This window comes from Moschus berezovskii, chromosome 4, assembly GCF_049115385.1.
Source record: "Moschus berezovskii isolate FMDL1 chromosome 4, NW_MosBer_1.0, whole genome shotgun sequence".
NCBI classification, from domain to species: Eukaryota; Metazoa; Chordata; class Mammalia; order Artiodactyla; family Moschidae; genus Moschus; species Moschus berezovskii.
The window spans coordinates 93,141-110,736 of NC_142463.1; the positions used below are offsets into that span (position 1 = coordinate 93,141).

A 17,596-nucleotide genomic window follows, 5' to 3' on the forward strand; every position below is an offset into this window, starting at 1 on the left:
CTTTCATCTGCTTGGCTGTCTTTGAGTGAGCAATCATATTATTTGACTGGGGAAGGTTAAATCTTGTGAAAAATTGCCTATGATAATTGTTTAAGGTTATATATAATATTTTCCACAATATTTTTATTCTCCCACCCTGATTCATGGAATTTTCCTCTCTCCCTCACAGCTCCTTTGTCCCTAGCTGGATTATTTTATTGTAATTGATAGTGTGATTTGATTCTTAATTGTTTCTCTTCATTAAGGGAAATTTGGAAAAGAGACTTCTGCTGTGTTTCTATCCTGGGACATTTTGCTTCATCAACTTAAACATAATTTTGATGGCGTGTCAAGGGTTTCTTGTCCCACTGTTTCCTTTTTACAACCTGCATTCATTATTTTCTTCTGATTATTGCTGTAGTTGACCCCAAAAAGTATGTTGAGATTGTTTGAAGGATCTGTGGCCTCTCTTAAGACTTGATTAGTATGTGTATTTGTGGTTTTGTTCTATATTCTTGAATTTGACCTATTTTCATCCGTGTATTGCCTGTAAGATTCTAAATTTGTGGCCAATGGCCTGGACAGCTTGTCCCTTGTTTTGGGAGATGTTTCTACACATGCATTCTAAGAGCTTTCAAAATGACCTGAAGAATTCAGCTGTGAAGACCAGCCTTTTTCTTTCAGGAGAGTTTCACCACAATTGGGGGGCTCAGAGCTTAGTAATTTTTGTTACAGTTTCTGAATGTCTTTCATTCTTTGATGTTGAACTTATTAAACTCATATAATTTTCTCCCGAAGTTGTCATTTATGTCAAAATAGTCCTTATTCTTTGTGATCTTATTGTTTCTGTAATCTTCAACTATAGTTTTGTTTATATACTTTCTTCATTATTGTCCTTATTTTTTATTATATTTAACTTTGAATCCTTTTCATTTCTTTCTTTGAGCTTTTTTCTGGTTATTGAGATTGCTTTATCTGTTGTTAGGGGCTTTTAGTTTCTCTTCAGTCTGTCTATCATCTATGAATTTTTTTATTCCCCTTTTTTTCCAGTAATTTTCATCACTGTTTTTGGTGCTTCTTTTCCGTACTTGATACTTTTGCTCACGTGTTGGTCAAAAAGATCTTGATACAAAATTTTATTAAATTTACTAAGTGACCCCCAAATTGACTTCCGGAGAATTATGCACCTAATAATTATTCCCATTTGGATGCAATGTACTGAAGATACAATTTACATCCCAGTTTGTGTAAAGGGTTTTTCTGTTTTGATCTTTATTGGTATAGGTGTTTCTTTTTCAGTTACTCAGATTTCCCCTTTGTGTCTACGGAAGTATATGCTTTTGAGTGCATATGTTAACAATTTTCTTCTTCAACTGAAATGTCGTTTAACTTGCAGCATCTTTTGTTATTTTAAGTTTGATAAAACAATTTACCACTCCACCTTTTTTGATTTTCATTGTGTGGGGAAATCTTTCCCTCCTCACTTTTTAATCTTTATATGTTTAGGTCTGTAATGGTTTTTATGTGGCAAATAGGGCTTGTGCTTCTTCAGCCAGTCCTACAAAGTTATATCAAATCCTAAAAGATGATGCTGTGAAAGTGGTGCACTTGATATGTCAGCAAATTTGGAAAACTCAGCAGTGACCACAGGACTGGAACAGGTCAGTTTTCATTTCAATCCCAAAGAAAGGCAATGCCAAAAAATGCTCAAACTACCACAAAATTGCACTCGTCTCACACACTAGTAAAATAATGCTCAAAATGCTCCAAGCCAGGCTTCAGCAATATGTGAACCATGAACTTCCAGATGTTCAAGTTGGTTTTAGAAAAGGCAGAGGAACAATATTTTTCTGAATTTGGAAAGAAAAGGAGAGAAGGAACACAAAAATGCAAATAGTTTAGATTTTCTTGCATAATATTTTTTCTCTTTTCTTTTCTCTGTATAAAATTTTCAGAGAAGAGCTAGATAAATAGATAAATAGGAGGAAGCATGAAATATAGAAATAAGAAATATATATGAAAGATTAGAAGATATACACAAAAAATAGGATGAAATTAAAAATCCATAAAAATATATTTTAAAACAAATATGTGGGGCAAAAGTGGGAAACTTAAAAGGACTGATGGTTGATTCTGGATCAAGTAGCAAGAAAAATAACGCTCTGGTCCTCAGGCTGTAACTCAGAAATTTACAGAAGTAATGTCAAGGCTATGGTTTTTCCCGTGGTCATGTATGGATGTGAAAGTTGGACTGTGAAGAAAGCTGATCGCCGAAGAATTGATGCTTTTGAACTGTGGTGTTGGAGAAGACTCTTGAGAGTCCCTTGTACCGCAAGGAGATCCAAACAGTCCATTCTAAGGGAGATCGATCCTGGGTGTTCATTGGAAGGACTGATGCTAAAGCTGAAACTGCAATACTTTGGGCCACCTCATGCGACGAGTTGACTCACTGGAAAAGACTCTGATGCTGGGAAAGGTTGGGGGCGGGAGGAGAAGGGGACGACGGAGAATGAGATGGCTGGATGGCATCACCGACTCTGTGGACATGAGTTTGAGTGAACTCCGGGAGTTGGTGATGGACAGGGAAGCCTGGCGTGCTGTGATTTATGGGGTCGCAGAGAGTCGGACACGACTGAGCGACTGAACTGAACTGAACTGAATGTGATTTAAGACCCTCTCGACCCACTCACATGGAGAAGGCAATGGCACCCCACTCCAGTACTCTTGCCTGGAGAATCCCATGGACGGAGGAGCCTGGTAGGCTGTAGTCCATGGGGTCGAGAAGAGTCGGACGTGACTGAGTGACTTCACTTTCACTTTTCACTTTCATGCATTGGAGAAGGCAATGGCACCCCACTCCAGTACTCTTGCCTGGAGAATCCCATGGACGGAGGAGCCTGGTATGCTGTAGTCCATGGGGTCGAGAAGAGTCGGACGCGACTGAGTGACTTCACTTTCACTTTTCACTTTCATGCATTGGAGAAGGCAATGGCACCCCACTCCAGTACTCTTGCCTGGAGAATCCCAAGGATGGGGGAGCCTGGTGGGCTGCCGTCTATGAGGCCGCACAGAGTCGGACATGACTGAAGCGACTTAACAGCAGCAGCAGCAGTGACCCACTCACAACGGTTTCACCATCTGAGATTTAATAGAAGAATGATCTTTACAAACATCAGTGAAGTGGACAGTTTTTCACTTTTACTTTCTAGTATGAGCTTTGGTTTCTTTCTGCAGAAGAAACTCCCATGTCACCGGATCCACCACAGTCCCTGGAGCTGAGCTCCTGCCTCCCCAGAAGGCTGCTTAGATGCAGGTGTGTGTCCCGAGAGAGGACAGACAGTACCCCGGATCTTTATTTCTATGAAAAGAAAATGAGCAAGCTAAGTGTGTGGGGACCCTGAGTGGGTGCCCACCTCTGTGTTCACGCCCTGCAGGGAATCACGCCCCCCAGATCTGCTGCGTGAGGAGATTAGAGCAGGCAAGGAGACTCCGAAACCAACAGAGACAACCGAGGGCTCCAGGACCACTCTGAGGGGCCCTGAGCAGGCAGGCAGCAGACAGAGCCACCTGCGGGGGTGTGGCCTTTGGGAAGGAGGCCGACTCCCCCAGGGAGGGAGCTGGCTTTCTCCCGCAGGTCACCCCACAGACCCGCAGACCGAGGGTGGAGCGAGGGAACCAAGGTTCCTAGGGCACCATGAGCTCCTCCTGTCCTTGGCGCACCCAGTGAGGGGTGCAGAGTGGAGCTGGGGGTGCACAAGGGTCCACAGGGCCCCGCCCCCACCAGGGTCTAATCCCACCTCTACCCTGACCCCCACCCTCCACCGGCACAGGTCAGATGCCCGTTCTGTGTCTAAACTCTGAACCTGCTCCTTCTTCCATCCCGCCTCCCGCCTCCCCCAGGCCACCTCCCAAAGACACCGGGGTCGCTTGGGGCTGGGGTGAGTGGGCCCCCCACGGGTCGCAGCCACGAGGAGGCATTTGGCCTCAGCCGGGAGCCCCTCCAAGTCACACGGAGACCTTCGTGTGGCTGGAGAATCTCCTTTTGTACACACAGGACTCCCGGCGCACGCTTTCCCAGACCCTCCAGCCTCTTGCCAGCTGCTCGCTCGGCAGTGGACACACCGCGACCTCCCTCCTGAGGGCAGCACCACCATCAGCGCTGTGGCCCGGCTCAGCTGCCTGCTGGTCCTGCGGGGCCTGGGAGCTTTCCAACATCCCAGGAGCTGCATCCAACCTCAGCTGGCTCTCATTTGTCTGGAAGATGTAGCTTTAAACTTTCCCCAAACACAGAACTCCTGGGAAAGAATGTATAGCAAACAAGGGAAGGACCTGGCCCCGTGGAGACCTGCCTGCCCTCATGGAGACGCGCCTGCCCCAGTGTAGACTTGCCTGCCCTCCTATAGTCACAACTGACCCAGTGTAGACACACCTGCCCCCATTTAGACTGCCTGCCCCGGTGAAGACACACCTGTCCCAGTGTAGACACACTGGTTGGTTACCCCGGAGCTACACTCACAGGGAGACTGGCAGACTTGGCTCCAGCCTCCACAGGTACTTTCTTCTGCTTTGTAAAGAAAACTGATGTAGCATTTAGGACTAGGAGTAAATTTTTCTAAACTAAATGCAGAAGTCCTTATCCATGAGGGATGCTGTGAGTTCCAAAAGTTAACTTGGAGTGTTTAGTTTTAACACAGACCCTGGGAGGCTCACCTGGATGTCAGCGCAGGCCTCCGACTTCCGAGGCCTCTGCTGCCTCCCAGGAGCCCCACCCCAGCCCCCCAGCTGAGGCCCTGCAGTGTGGCATCAGAGGGCCTGTTTGTTTACCCTGAGACCCTGTTGGATGTTTTCTTTGCAAGCTTTTGATTTTCAAATATTAAATAGAACTTCATAAATAATAGAGTCTGTTCCAACTAAAAACATATTTTCTGGTTTCTGTCCGAGCACACTGGGCAATGCCGGGAACTGCCCGGGAGGCAGATGAGCCTCTCCTGCAGGTGAGTAACAGACATGGCTAGGTCTGGCTGTGCCTCTGACGCTCCCTTGCTGGGACCATCGACCGCTGTCTCCTGGCTGAGTCTGCTGTGGGTGAGCGCAGGTGACCGGTGTGGACTCTGTCCACGGCAGGCCCCAGGGTTGGGGGACCCTGGTGTCTGAGCGCAGGCCTCAGCCTGGACCTCCTGTCCCAGGGTGTCCAGGAGGCTGAGCTCTCACCCTCAGCTTGGTTTCCCGTGGGAACTGCACACCCTGGGAAGAATGTGAGAATGACCCAGGGGAAGCGGGCCTGATGCCTCACAGAGGCCGGTCTGCAGAGGGGCCGAGCTCCCCGAGGTGCCTCAGGGCCTCCAGCCAGGGCCGCACCACCATCCAGAGGGCAGGGGAGACTCTGGGCAACATCCATCTTCCCTGCACTGTGCACACCTGTGCTGCCAGCACCCTCACGCATGTCGCATCAGGGAGAGGTCGGGGCAGGGCCTGGGTGGGGGTGTCACCGGCTGCAGAAAGTGCCAGAGCAGAATCTTCCAGAAGCCTCTGGCATAGTTATTAGATGGTGAGTGTACAGAGGTGTCTGATCAGGAGCAGAGGTGGGTAGGCAGGCGGGTTGGCGCATAGCCTGTTAGATGGCAGATGGTGGGTGATGAGTGAGAGATGGATGATGGACAATTTTCCTAAAGCCCCCTTTCCTTTGTTCTTTGATTTAGTGGCTAAATGACATCATTGTGTTTCCCTCATTTGCGTGTCTATGATCTTTTGAAGGTCACTTTGAAGGCCTTTGAAGGTCAAACACATGTTTCAACTGGACATTGTCATAGAAAACACAAACCTCCTGAGTTTAGCTAGGAGCAAGGTGGGTGGTGGGTGGGTGAGTGGGTGTTTACACCAGAGAGCATCCACGAAGCTGTGAGGGTGGACACAGGCTGGCCATGGAGCCAGGCTATGAACAAGACCTTAGGCATAGCACTACACAGTGAGGCAAGGACCTGCAGTGTAGACCTTCGTGTAGAAAACTCAACAGGGGCTACAGGACTAGAAAAAGTCAGTTTTCATTCCAATCCCAAACAAGGGCAATGATAAAGAATGTTCAAACTACCACACAATTGTACTCATTTCACTTGCTAGCAAAGTAATGCTCAAAATCCTCCAAGCTAGGGTTCAACATTATGTGGACCAAACACTTCCAGATGTACAAGCCGGATTTAGAAAAGGCAGAGGAACCAGAGATCAAATTCCCAACATCTATTGGACCATTCCCAGCAAGGGAATTCCAGAAAAATATCTGCTTTATTGACTACACCAAAGCCTTTGACTGTGTGGATCATAACAAACTGTGGAAAATTCTTAAAGACATGGGAATACCAGACCACCTTACCTGCCTTCTGAGAAATCTGTGTGCAGGTCAAGAAGCAACAGTTAGATCCAGACATGGAACATCAAACTGGTTCCAAATTGGAAAAGAGTACATCAAGGCTGTATATTGTTACCCTGTTTATTTAACTTATAAGCAGAGTGCATCACGTGAAATGCCGGACTAGATGACGTACAAGCTGGAATCAAGATTGCCAGGAGAAATATCAATAATCTCAGATATGCGGATGACACCACCCTTATGACAGAAAGTGAAGAGGAACTAAAAAGCCCCTTGATGAAAGTGAGAGGAGAGTGAAAAAGTTGGCTTGAAGCTCAACATTCAGAAAACTAAGATCATGGCATCTGGTCCCACCACTTCATGGCAAATAGGTGGGGAAACAATGAAAACGGTGACAGGCTTTATTTTCTTGGGCTGAAAAATCACTGCAGGTGGTGACTGCAGCCATGAAATTAAAAGACGCTTGCTCCTGGGAAGAAAAGCTATGACTAACCTAGACAGCATATTAAAAAGCAGAGACATCACTTTGCTGACTAAAGTTCATATAGTCAAAGCTATAGTTTTTCCGGTAGTCATGTATGGGTGTGAGAGGTGGACCATAAATAAGGCTGAGCACTTAAGAACTGATGTTTTTAATTCTTTAGTCCTGGAAAACCCTCTTGAGAGTCCTTTGGACTGCAAGGAGATCAAACCAGTCAATTCTAAAAGAAATCAACCCTGAATATTCATTGGAAGGACTGATGTTGAAGCTGAAACTTCAGTATTTTTGCCCCGTGAGGCAAAGAGCTGACTCATTGGGAAAGAGCCTGATGCTGGGAAAGATTGAAGGCGAGAGAAGGGGATGACAGAGGATGAGACGGTTGGATGGCATCAGCCACTCAATGAACGTGAGTTTGAACAAAGTCCAGGATCAGTGAAGGACAGGGAAGCCTGGCGTGCTGCAGTCCATGTGGTCGCAGAAAGTTGGACACGCCTGAGCGACTGAACAACACTGAAAAGTGGAATTAGAGACAGTGTGAATCAGCCGCGGTAGGAGCACGGGGTGGGGGGGGGGAGGCGGGGGAGGGTGTGGGGACAGGTATCCTTGAGAAGGAGGCAGAAGCGCCCTCTGATGCCGGGGGTGGGGGGGGTGGGGGGGTGGGGGGGGGAGGAAAAGCTTGCAGGTTTTGGAGGTTGAGGAAATGAAGCCAGGGTGTCAGATGCCGATTTCCTTTGTGAGAGGTGAGACTGACTTCTGCGCTGCCTGAGTTGGCTGTGAACCTGGGAGTGCGGGCAGCCTGACCATCTGGAATAGTCGCTGGAGAAGCAGAAAGGAATTCCACCAGAAGGGGCCTCCTGAGGTCCCTCTGCATACTCAGAGGACAGCCAGCCGCCCAGGTGCGGGATTTTCCCTACGATTCTCCACAGGCCTAGGAAGTGACCAGTGTGCCTTTACACACGCGCATGAGCCCCCGGGGAGTGAGGACCCCAGGCCGCTCTGCACTCTGCTCCTCCCCATCCCTTCCACACCAGCGGGCCTCACCCAGAGCGGCCACCTGTGGGTCCAGCCTGGGGGCACCCGGCATCCGTGGTCAGGCTCCAGGTGAGTCCAGGTGCCTGGGGAACCCCCAGCTCCCCAACCCTCGGGGAGGCACAGGCCGGCCCCGAGCACAGCGGAGACCCCAGGCCAGGCCACCAGCCTGGGTCTGGGAGAGTCTTCACAGTAACTGAAGCGACGCGGTCCAGCCGCGGTCCTCCCCACCCCGCCCCCCTGCCCCGGGTGGGAGCAGTGCTAGCCCACCTGGGGGCTTTGGAGAAGCCAGCAGGTGGTCCCCACTGGGGGAAGGCCTGTCCCGGGAGGAGGCAGACGCAGTGGACCCGCGCCCCAACCCCAGGCGGAGAGCCCGGTTGTGGGGGCGGGGCCGGGGAACGTGGCGGCCACGGACACGCAGGGGAGGCAGCCCCCCGGCTTCTTTGGGGTTGAACCCAGGGTTTGAGGCCGGGCAGGAGCCCCGGTGACCCCCCTCGGAGCCGGTGCCCGGAGCCCCTCCCGAGGGGCAGCTGCCTGCCTCCCCTGCTTCGAGTCCTGGGGCCCCGGTTCCAAGCCCATCACCCCCCGAGAGTGACTCGATTCTTCTCCTGTCTCCGGGCGTCGGGCCCCTGTCCGGATGGTGAGGCCGACCCGCCGGCCTGCCCTCCCCCCGCCCCGCCACAGCCCCCACGGCCCCGTTCTCCAGCCTGGGCTACCCGGGTCACACCGCTGCGCTGGGCAGAGCTGGACCGCAGGCAGGGCTGCGTCTCCACTGACACTCTGCGGCCACCCTGCACACCGAAGCAGACGCCTGCGCCTGGCCCCTAATAGAGCAAAGTGTGAAGAGAAGGTTCCCTTCATCCTTTTCAGAGTGCTTTTATTTCCCTGCGGGCAAAATTTCAATCTTTATCTTTTTTTAAATTCTTCGTTTGAAGTGACAGCTTTAATAATCAAGAAAAACTGAGGTCTCAAAAGAAATCTTACAGATGTGAATTCAGGCATGTTTTAACAAATCACATTTTTTACGTGAAAACAAAAGATAGTTTCATTTAAGTCTGATATATCTTTGCATATATTTTTCCTTTCCACACCCTCAACTATGTAACAAAGGTGAACTCTTGGTGTGTTGGGGTGGTGGTTCAGTTTTAAACGACTCTTGCGACCCCACGGATTGTATCCTAACAGATTCCTCTGTCCATGGAATTCAGGCAAGAATAGTGGAGTATACTGACCCAGGGATTGAACCTGGGTCTCCTGCATTGCAGCCAGATTGTTTACCATCTGAGCCACAGGGGAAGCCCTTGACATCTCTGTGTACACCATCTGCTTTTCTGCTTTTACTTACGTGATCTCAGATTCCAAGGAAGCTTTAAGCAAACTGAGATGAGACATGGTCCTCGCTTCCCTGGGGACACAGACAGACGTGCATGAGCTTGGGAACAGGGCTGTGCCTTCCTCTGCCTTGGCTTCACTCTCCAACTGGGCTCTGACCATGCTTTGGGCAAGGGCAGCAAGAGCTGCCGGACACGCAACTGTGCTGTGGTGGACAGGGTTGCCCCGAATCCCCAGTGCCATGCTGTCAGGAGGTGGGGCCTTGGGGAGGTGGTGAGGTCGTGTGGGTGGGGCCCCACAAATGGGCTCACTCTCCTGGCCCCAGAGCCCCCAGGAGTCCCTCTCCGGTTTCTGCCTCATTCTCTCTGTCTCAGCTTAGGAGCCAGGGCCGCGGGGATCTACTCTGAGCTCCCGGCCTTGTCCACGGCAATGGAACCAGAGCCTCAGGAAACCTCCCCACCAGAACCCCTGTCTGCATGCGGCCGTCCCAGGCTCCAGCCACGACTCCCCACACTTCAGGAGGTCCTGTCCCTCCCGCCAAACTGCTTCAGTGAGCAGAGCTGGGTGCCAAACACATCCTATGAGCTAGTTTTTAAAATGATATTCAATCAGAATATTTTCTGGTCCATTTCCTAATACCATAATGCAAGACATAGGGTAATTACTCCAAATGCAAGGAGATAAGAAGTCTTTCCTTTGGTTGCAAAGACTATTTATTCAGTATTTCTTCACAGATGAATCCTCAGATAAAATACAAAACTGGAAATGTTTTAATATTTTCCTATTTTATTTCTTGGCAAAAGAAAGGAGAACAGATATTCATCAACAATAAAGCATCTTCTTTTTGTGAGCACAGCTAAATGTATCCTGCTTTCTAAATGCCACTGCTACAGAACACATTTATAACGTCTGGAATCTGCACTGCTCCACATGGGCTGCAGAGGCACCGCTGGGGCGAGATGTTCTGAACAGGACAGTGTGGCCCAGCTACACACCTCCAGGCCCCCTCCACCCAATGCAGGCAGGTGGGCCTCTGCTCAGGCTGTCCCCTCCCCTCGCCCTGTGCTGGTCATAGGTGGTGGCCAAGAGCTCAGAGACCAGTCCTGGAAGAGAGCATCACCATGAAGATGATGGACCATCATCATCTGGTCCATCTGGGTGGCTGGACCACCCACCCCCTACCTGTCACTCACACTTCACTGATGCATCCCTGCCAAGGTACCAACCTCAGACTGAAGAACAAATCCAGCCCAAAGAAAACTTTTGATCAGTTGGGAAAAAGTAAAAATCAGGTGGCAATTAAACCAATACCTGATGGTTCATTTTATGTCTCCTTGGCTAGGCTGTGTGTCTTTCTATGGGAAGTTACATTTGCTAGATATTTACAAACAGCAGTTAACTCTCACAAGCTGGAGGCTGGATGTCTGAGACTAAAGTGCTGACCTGATTGGGTTCCTGTGAAGGCTGGCCTCCCAGTTGCAGATGCTGACCTCTCCAGTGACCTCCCTGGGGTCTGTTTTCTAAGGGCAGTAACCCCATTCACAGGGCCCCACATTCATGACTCATCACCTCCCCAAATCCTCACCTCCTGACACTCTGGGGATTAGGAGTCCAACATATGAATCTGGGTGGACACGAACATGGAGACCATAGCACCACAGTACTGTCTGGGGTCAAACACCACCTAGATGTCACCATGAAGATGTTTTTAGATGGAATTGATAATTGAGTCTGCAGACTTTGAGTAGAGCAGGTCATCCTCCATAACGTGGGGGCCTCCTCGAGTCAGCTGAAGGCCTTATGAGGAAACATTGAGCTTCCCCGGGCAAGAGGGGTCTGTGCCCAACCACAGCCTCAGACTCCAGCTGCAGCATCAGCTTGTCCCTGGGTCTCCAGCTGCTGGTCTTCCCTGAAGATTTCTTATTTGCCAGCCCTACAGTCATGTGGGCTATTTCCTTAACATAAATCAGTCTCTAGATAGATAATTGATAGATAATAGACAGTAGAGCCTCTTGGTTCTGATACACCCTATTTCCTGCTGCCTCTGACAAAGGGGTCAGCCCTGGGTCTGTATTTCTGCAGGACATGTGCCCATAGGGACTGCACAGAGGCTGACCTCAGAGGCATGGGCTCTCGCCACTCCAGTCTGACCTCAGACACCACCCAGGCTGCGATGGGCCAGCACCAGCCTCTGGGTCTCTGCCACCTCCTCAGCCCCTTCCCCCACCACCGAGGTGCATGGCCCTTTGCCAGGGCCATGTGGGGCGGATGTGGGCAGCTCACGTGGGAGGACCTGGTTGGCACTAGGGGATAGATGGATGGGTGGGCGAATGGAGGGTGGGTGGGTCGGTGGGTGGAGGCTGAAAGTATGAACGTCTGGACGGGTGGCTGGGTAGACAGAGGGTGGCTGGTGGGTGGAGGGATGGATGTGTAGAAAGAGCCATCCTCTCTCTGCAGCTCCGTGCCTGCTCACAGTCCAGGGTATGATGTCCTCCTGCCTGGACTACTGCAGTAGAAAATGACCCACCCGTATCAGCTTTCATGAACTGCCATTCACTCTTCTCACTGCAGCTAGGAGTAACACTTCAAAGTGACGCTTTAGCACATTAGGCCTGCACCTAAAAACCTTCCGTGACTTCCTTTTGGTCTGAATAGCGTCCTCACCGTGCTCCGTGGGCTCTGTGGGCCTCAGCCCCAGCCTTTCCCAGCTCTGTCCTGCCTTGAGCTCAGACTGTCTCCAGGCTCCAGCACCGCTCTTCCACTCCTCGAGTGCCCCAGGCTCTCTCCTGCCCCCGGAGCTGTAGACACTACGATGTTCTGCTTCAGCCACTTATCGTCTTCTGGGTAACACCTGCTCATCCTGCAACTCTAAGCAGAGGTGTCCCCAACCCCCCACCAGCCCGTCAGCCCTCTGTGCCAACCGGGCCCCTCTGCTCCTCACGCTCACCACCGCTGCGCTCAGCCGCACGTGGGAGGAGTCTGACCATGTCCCTCTCAGGGCCTGGGGGAGCCCATGAGGGGCTTTCCCTCACCTTGGTATTCCCAGTGCTGGGCCAGGGTAAGTGCTGGATAATCCTAGATTAGCTATGAAAGGTACACGGTGAAGCCGGGGCAGCACGGTTTCTTGCAAAGGGCCAGACGTAAACTGCTTCTCCTCCGGGTCCATTTGGTCTTAGTCACAGCTGCTCAGGTCTGCCCTTGAAGCCCACAGTAGCACAGGTGATGCACGGCCAACAGGCATGGCTGAGTGCCAATCAAACTTGACTCACAGGAACACCGATGGGCTCAAATCAGACCAGGATTCAGAGTCTGCTGACCCTTGTTCAGTTGCTGGGTCATGTCTGACTCTGCAGCCCCTTGAACTGCAGCATGTCAGGCTTCCCTGTCCTCCACCATCTCCCGGAGTTTGCTCAAGTTCATGTCCATTAAGTCAGTGATGCCATCCAACCATCTCCTCTTCTGTCATCCCCTTCTCCTCCTGCCTTCAGTCTTTCCCAGCATCAGGGTCTTTTCCAATGAGTCAGCTCTTCCCGTCAGGCGGCCAATGGACTGGAGTTTCAGCTTCAGCATCAGTCCTTCCAATGAATATTCAGGACTGATTTCCTTTTAGATGGACTGATTGGATCTCCTTGCAGTCCAAGGGACTCTCAAGAGTCTTCTCCAATACCACAGTTCAAAAGCATCAATTTTCAGTTTTCAGCCTTCTTTAGGGTCCAACTGTCACATCTATACATGACTACTGGGAAAACCATAGGGTTTGACCCCTGTGATAGTTAAACACAAAAAAGAGAAATTGATTTAATTGGATAAACATGAATATGCCCCCTTTTCTTATGTTTTCATTATAAATTTTGATCTTTAAAATGTAAGCACACCAACAGATCATGGGTTCTTCAGAGCCATTAATAACACCCAAAGGTCTTGTCTCTTTACTTTCATTAACAATCAGGCATTTTTAGTTAAAAAAAAAAAAAAGGTGATAATTAACATACAATATGCAGCAACACAGGTCACGCATTCCCACTCTCAGTTAAAAACACTGCCAACCATTCCTGCGAGTATCACTGTTAGGAGGTCCTGACGCCAGCCGTTTCCACATGGTGCTGCAGTCTGCACTCTTTCGGAGCCCAAGTAAGAATGCTGTTGACTCAGCTCAGTCTCTCTCAATGGATGTGGCTTGATCGTCCCCGGAGTTCTGCTCAGTGCTTCAAGCCAACATAACATAACCAAAAATAAATAGAAACAAAATCACTTTCAAAATCACCCTTGAAGAACCAGTGTGCCTGCTCAGGTCAAATGAAGCCAGAGGGCTGCCAGAGGGCACAGTGAGCTGTGTTGCCTGGAAAAAGTTAAACACCAGAGAGCATGGTGGCTCTGATACTTTCTAGAAGGATTAAGATCACTTTCCCAGTCTTTAGGAGAATTAGGCCGAAGCTTAGTTGGTGCAACGAATTTAGAAATGAATGCACTTGCATTTGAAGATGATGTGTCTTTGCCTTGATAACTAAAAATTTTAGAACTAAGCTGAACGTCAACTGCAGGAACCTGCTTCTGGCATGGTTTTGATGTCAGCATCTTCTCTCCCTCTCTAGTAATTTTCATTATGTATTTCTATTTTCGTGTAGTTATTTATGGAAGCATTTTATCAAAAACTGGCTCAAATCTTTTTGGATGCAGGGGTAGTTCAAATGTACTAAGACACTCAGTATTCACTTGCTAATTGCCTCCAGAAATCCTGTTCTCCTTGAGTGACAAGATCAGCAGGGCAGCACATGTGTTCCTGTCACCATCAACTTGAAATATAAAGTTTAACTGCATCAAATGCAGTGCGGTGGGCTGCCCCTGAAGCAGGTGTTTATTATCATGCATGCAAGTGTGAAGCAAACACAAATCCTCAGTGGAAAACGGGCAGAGGACATAGCAGACAATTCTTTTTAAAAAACTGCACAAATTTTGTAAGTGCCATTTATCAGTATTTTCAAGGCTCTGACCAGCCTCCGTTCATGCGTGGCCTACAATAACTAGCATTTGTTGATTTGTTTCTTGTATCAAAATTCCAAAATAAAACTTAAAAACCACTGACTCTGTCGGCGAAGACAACACTGGGGCATTTCACCCTTTAATTCCTCAGTATTCATTTTGCGTTAATTGACTTTCAGAATTTCTCTACTGAAACGAAAGGGAAATTTTCTACTCTGCTTTAGCCATGTACTTGCATTTCAAACATGGACCTGCCATTGTTATTTGGCTCATAACTGTTTCCAAATGTTAGTTATTATGGACCCAGTCTATTAACAACATTAGCTGATTTTTACCTATCAGTATTATTTTATTTCTTTTAGTTTATAGATCTGTGCAACATTTTTGTGCTGTATGTCTTCAAACTTGGCAGTATTAATACCCTTCTTACTGACATATGTACTTTTAGTTTTAGAAAACTTTTATATTTATGTGTCTTATTTTTATATTTATTTATTACACAGTGTAGTGTATAATACTGTAGTTTGTATTAATACAATAATATATTTTAGTATGAAAATTTGGAAAGTTGATAAGATTTAAAGTACAGATGCAATTGGTTCTCTTGCATTGAGATTTGATTTAACAGTGGTATGTTAACATTTATACTTGCCTTGGACTGTAGAACAGAATTTAAATGGGAATGCATTAGTTTTACAACTGCAATCAAGTCATTTTACCTTTACCCAGTTTTTAATATAAAACTCTTAAATTTTGAAATTCACTGTGTGACTAACAGCATGATGCTCTGCGGTTTTATTAAGAGATTAGTCTAACCATAAAACTCTCATTTCCTTAGGAAGCCAAATTAGGATAACCTCATGTAAACAGTGTTGGGAACAACATTTAACATTTTGTGCCAATTTGTTCCTGTATTCATGTATGTAAGTTACAAATCTGACTCTTCATTTTTAAGTTCCTTGTTACACCATGGTCATTTTCTAGTTTTTTACCAGACTCCCCATCTCACAATAAAATGTATCAACAAGCCTGAAAAAATAAAATAAAAAGCTGCACAAATTAGCACACTAATGCGGATTAGCGTGCCACATGGTGTTGCGTGGCGGTGACAGACGCCAGTGCCCGGAGGAGTGGCGAAGCTCATAAACAGACGCGGGACCGGCATGAAGACGGGGATGGGCCTTCGTCCCCTGAAGCAGGAGGACGCCTCCTACAGAAAGCCGCTCGGTCCTCCAGGCATTTGCTGTAAACACTTAATCATCTATGACCATCCGACATGTACTCACCAGTAAAAGGCAGGACTGAGTCCCCCATCTGCTGACCTTGGCTCTTGGGGGCTGAGATGAGCCCCTGAAGAGCCCCACGAGCCGGGGGAAGTAAGAACAGGCCCAGGTCCAGCCTGTCATCTCAGAGGTATGGAGGCGTGACCAGGAGGTGGGCAAAGAGAAGGTCTGCAGCTCATGGGAGCCAGGGATCCCGGCTCCCCCTTCCTTCAGGGCCCCAGGCTCACTTCCAGGGCAGTTGGCCTGAGACCCACTGATGTCAGCAACCCTCCGCGTCCCTCCAACCCAGGGCCTCCTGCCAAGGAGTCAGTCACCGTGGCCTGCTGCGCTGAGATGCGGGTACTGTGACTGTTGTGACCAGTGGCCTCACCCCCTCCCTGAGATGCTGCCTGGGCTGGGCTTGGCTTGGGGTGTGGGGGCGGCGGGCTGCTGGGGAGACAAGATTCATAAACAGGTGACAGAGGGAAGTGCCTAGAGGAGAGGCAAGGGCCTGGGAGAACGACAGCACCCAGTCTGCCCCTCCAAGGGACCCAGCGGCCCCCTTATCAGCAAGAAGCAGGGGCCTGACGGCGGTGCCCTCCCGGCCTGGCCCGAGGCCCTTCGCTGCAGCGTGTGGGGTCTCAGTGGGACCAGCGGACGTTACAGCAGGATCCCAGGGACTGAGACGCCAGGTTTCTGGCAGGGGCCACTCTGGGTAGCGGGGAGGGGGTCCTGGCCGCACCCCGCCCCTGCCCACCGCCCTCCCAGGCAGTCACTCCCCTCTCCTCTGATTTCAGCTCTCCTGGTCACAGGGTGAGCCTTGCCTCTTTCTCCTCTGCTTCCTTTCTCACCACAAAGGGCATTCATTTCCCATCCCTGAAGCTGAGAGGCCTGAGGGGCGAAAGCCAGTCAGCGAGGCCCCCAGAACCAGCAGCAGGGAGCCGGCCCACGCCTGCGCTGGGAGGCCAGGCGCAGAGCAGCGAGAGACTCAAGCCGAGACCCCGAGGGAGGGGGAGAAAGGCCCCTGCTCTCCCTACCCGCCCCGAAGACGCCAGGGAGGAGCGGGGCAGCGAGGGAAGGGGAGGTGCCGGCAGCATGGAGGCGGAACCAGCGCGGAGCAGGGGAGAGGCAGCGGCTGCTGACGAGCCAAGGGCCCAGGAGGGAAGCGGGGGAACGCGCGGAGCCCGGACAGACCCCGAAGCTGCCCGCAAAGGAAGACGGGCCCCAGAAACAGAGTTCCACAAAAGGGAAGTTTTCTGGGCGCATTCCTCCTGCCGGCGGGAGGGAGCAGGTGAGCTCAACCGGGTCTTTTGCAGAGACTCGGAGGTCAGGCCGGAGAAGGCAATGGCAACCCACTCCACTGTTCTTGCCTGGAGAATCCCAGGAACAGGGGAGCCTGGTGGGCTTCCGTCTCTGGGGTCACACAGAGTCGGACACGACTGAAGTGACTTAGCAGCAGCAGTAGCAGGAGGTCAGGCACCCCTTCCCCGGCCGCGTCCCACCCTCCTGAACACCTCCACCCGCCCGGTAACGACACTGAGCTGCCTCCGCCAACTGAATCCTCTACAGGAAAGTTCTCTGTACCTGTCCATGCTGGGCACGCACCTGGACCAGTGCCATCGTTTGCGAAGGAACATTATAAGGCCGGGTGGTCCCCAAGCCTGCCTCACCCGCTCACCTGATGCGCCCCCAAAATGCTTCACACACGGCCTGAAGGCAGGTATTTCTTGAGTAACTGAACCTTCCGGAAGGTAACCCTTAGCTACTGTCAGAGTATTTTTCAAAATAAAAGTCTTCCCCACCAAAGAGGAGCTTGTGTGTCTACCGGGTAGATGAGATCGGAAGGGTTAGGCTTGGGGTCACAGTCAGGGTCAAAGTCCTGCACTTTCACCGTTCCACAATCACTGTCTGTTCCTGGGATGATAGATCCAAGGCCACGTCCACGCCCCTCCACTGCCCTTGTCCGGGCTGGAATCTCAGAACCGCACTGCGTCTCAGGCTGAAGCAGAGGTAACAGAGCTCACCTGGGCAGACACACCCCCTCAACGAGGAGGCCAAGGTGTAAACACGGAAGATCTAGTGACCCCAGGGCAAGGGGGCAGATGTGTGAATAACACAGAAGTAACATGAACCTCGGAGAAGGCAATGGCAAGCCACTCCAGTACTATT

At 50.2% G+C, this 17,596-nt stretch overlaps 1 long non-coding RNA gene across 3 annotated transcripts; it reads right to left on the reverse strand.

The window, feature by feature from the left end:
- Positions 1-9,814: 9,814 nt before the first annotated feature.
- On the reverse strand, positions 9,815-17,184 carry LOC129536945 (uncharacterized). Of its 3 annotated transcripts, none has more exons than XR_016037145.1 (3): positions 17,012-17,184; positions 13,178-13,390; positions 9,815-12,949 (listed from the first exon to the last, which is right to left on the reverse strand). It is a non-coding gene; the product is annotated as an uncharacterized LOC129536945 (long non-coding RNA). The 3 variants fall into 3 exon arrangements; XR_016037146.1 differs by having other exon boundaries at positions 17,106-17,147; XR_008681892.2 differs by lacking the exon at positions 17,012-17,184 and adding an exon at positions 15,452-16,967.
- Positions 17,185-17,596: the final 412 nt, after the last annotated feature.